The sequence below is a fragment of the Cebus imitator genome, unplaced genomic scaffold (assembly GCF_001604975.1).
Source record: "Cebus imitator isolate Cc_AM_T3 unplaced genomic scaffold, Cebus_imitator-1.0 Scaffold31, whole genome shotgun sequence".
Lineage (NCBI taxonomy): Eukaryota > Metazoa > Chordata > Mammalia > Primates > Cebidae > Cebus > Cebus imitator.
Genome location: NW_016107346.1, coordinates 53,832 through 56,495, shown reverse-complemented (window position 1 = coordinate 56,495; position 2,664 = coordinate 53,832). Strand labels below are relative to the sequence as shown.

General features: G+C 45.5%; 1 pseudogene; it reads right to left on the bottom strand.

Annotated features, from left to right (window-relative positions):
- Positions 1-1,410: 1,410 nt before the first annotated feature.
- Positions 1,411-1,508, bottom strand: LOC119470453 (annotated as a pseudogene).
- Positions 1,509-2,664: the final 1,156 nt, after the last annotated feature.

The following is a 2,664-nucleotide window of genomic DNA, read 5'->3' as shown; positions in this document are numbered from 1 at the left end:
TTTCATTATATATTGCAGTGTAAAAATAATAGAAGTAGGCTGGGCACAGTGGCTCATGCCTGTTATCCTAGCACTTTGGGAGGCTGAGGCAGGTGGATCACCTGAGGTCAGGAGTTCAAGACCAGCCTGGTCAACATGGTGAAACGCCATCTCTACTAAAGGTACAAAAACTGGTTGGACATGGTGGCAGGAACTTGTAATCCAAACTACTTGGGAGGCTGAGGCAGGAGAATTGCTTGAACCCAGGAGCAGAGGTTGCAGTGAGCCACTGTCGTAGCATTTTGGGAGGCTGAAGTAGGCAGAACACCTGAAGTCAGCAGTTTGAGACCAGCCTGGCCCAGTGGTGAAACCCCGTGTCTAATAAAAATACAAAAATTAGCTGGGTATGGTGGTAGGAGCCTGTAAGCCGAGCTACTCAGGAGGCTGAGGCAAAAGAATTGCTTGAACCCAGGAGGTGGAGGTTGCAGTGAGCTGAGATCATGTCCCTGCACTCCAGCCTGGGCGATAGAGCAAGATTCTGTCTTTGGGGGGAAAAAAAAAAAGGCAAGCCAGTACCAATGGCTTATACCTGTAATCCCAGAACTTTGGGAGGCCAAGGTGGAAAGACCACTTGATGCTAGGAGTTCCAGGTAAACCTGGGCAACATAGCAAGACCCCATCTCTACAAAACATGTTTTAAAAATTAGGCATAGTGGCATGTGCCTGCAGTCTCAGCTACTCAGGAGGCTGAGGCAAGAGGATTGCTGGAGCCCAGGAGGTGGAGGCTGCAGTGAGCCATGCTTGTGCCACTGCACTCCAGCCTGGGTGACAGAGTGAGACCCTGTCTCTCAAAAAAAGAATTCAGAGTACAGAAAGGTATGAATTGTAAGTTCAAGCATGCCACATCCCACATGTCCTTCAGAAGTGTTGATGCATGCCCCAATAAATCTGCATTCATTTCCCAGTGCTGCCTTAACAAAGTACCCGACACTGTGTGGCTTCAACCACAGAGATTTCTCACAGTTCTGGAGGCCAGGACTCTGAAATCAAGGGGTTTTGGATTGTTTGTTTTGCCTGTGAAGGCTGTGAGGGAGGGTCTGTCCAAGGTCTTGCTCCTGGATTCTCAGAGCCTCCAGAGTTCCTGGGCTTGTAGGTGGTCTTCTGTCTCTGTCTTGACATTGTCTTCCCTTTGAAGGTGTCTTTGTCCACATATTCCTTTTTATAAGGACACCAGTCACACCGGATTAGGATTCACCCTCATTACCTCAGCTTAGCTTGATCACATGTGAAGAGCCTATTTCCATATAAGGTCGCATCCACAGACCTTGTGGCATATGGCTTCAGCGTTTTTTGGGGAGACACAGGACAATGCCTAATGCTTTAGATTTGCAAATATTTTGAGTTTCCAGGTTTTATTTATTTTTTTTTTTGCATCAGATGGGTGATGTGATGATACCGTAACAAGTTTTGAGGAAGGCACATATTATAAAATAGCATGAAAACCCAATCGTCATGCTTTGGTTTTGGTTTTTTAATTTTTCTTGAGGCAGGGTCTTGCTCCATTACTCACACTGGAGGGCAGCGGTGCAAACATGGCTCATTGCAGCCTCGACCTTCTGGGCTCCAGCGATCTTCCCAACTCAGCCTCCCAAAGTGCTAGGATTACAGAAATGAGCCACCCCCCCCCCAGCTGTTCCCTATTTTTTGTTTGTACCTTGTTCTTTTTACTCAAAAATACACCTTTGCAGCTGGGCATGCTGGCTAATGCCTGTAATCTTGAGCATTTGGGAGGCCGAGGCAGGTGGATCACTTGAGGTCAGGAGTCCAAGACGAGCCTGGCCAACATGGTGTAAGGCCTTCTTTACTAAAAATACAAAAATGAGCTGGGTGTGGTGGTGTGTGCCTATAATCCCAGTGACTTGGGAAGCTGAAGCAGGAGAGGTGCTTGAACCCTGGAGGCAGAGGTTGCAGTGAGCCAAGTTCATACTACTGCACTCCAGACTTGGTGGCAGAGTGAGACTCTGACTCAAAAAAAAAAAAAAGGAAATATACATACATATATATATATATATATATATATATACACACACACACACATGCACACTTAATACACACATACACACACACATGCACACACACCTTGGAAATCTTTTTATATATCAGCATTTGCTGGTACAATTTAAATTCTATGGTAGATTTCATTTAGATTAATACAATCTAAATACTATTCTATTAAGTTATACAACTAAAAAAAATAGGCAATGCATTTAAATGATTCAAAGTTCAAAAACTATGAAATAGTATAGAACTGAGTCTCCCACATGGCAGCCACTGGCATATGTGTTTATTGAAATCTAAGTGAGGCCGGGTATGGTGGCCTCACTTTGGGAGGCCGAGTCAGGTGGCTCACCTGAGGTCAGGAGTTTGAGAGCAGCCTGATGAACATGGTGAAACCCCATCTCCACTAAAAACACAAAAAGTAGCCAGATGTGGGGGTGAGCCCCTGTAACCCCATCTACTTGGGAAGCTGAGGCAGGAGAACTGCTTGAACCTGGGGGACAGAGGTTGCGGTGGGCCAAGATCACACAACTTCACTCCAGCCTGGGCAATGGAGCTAGACTCCGTCTCAGAAAAAAAAATCTAAATAAATTAACATTAAACAAAATGAAGGATTTGGTTCTTTGG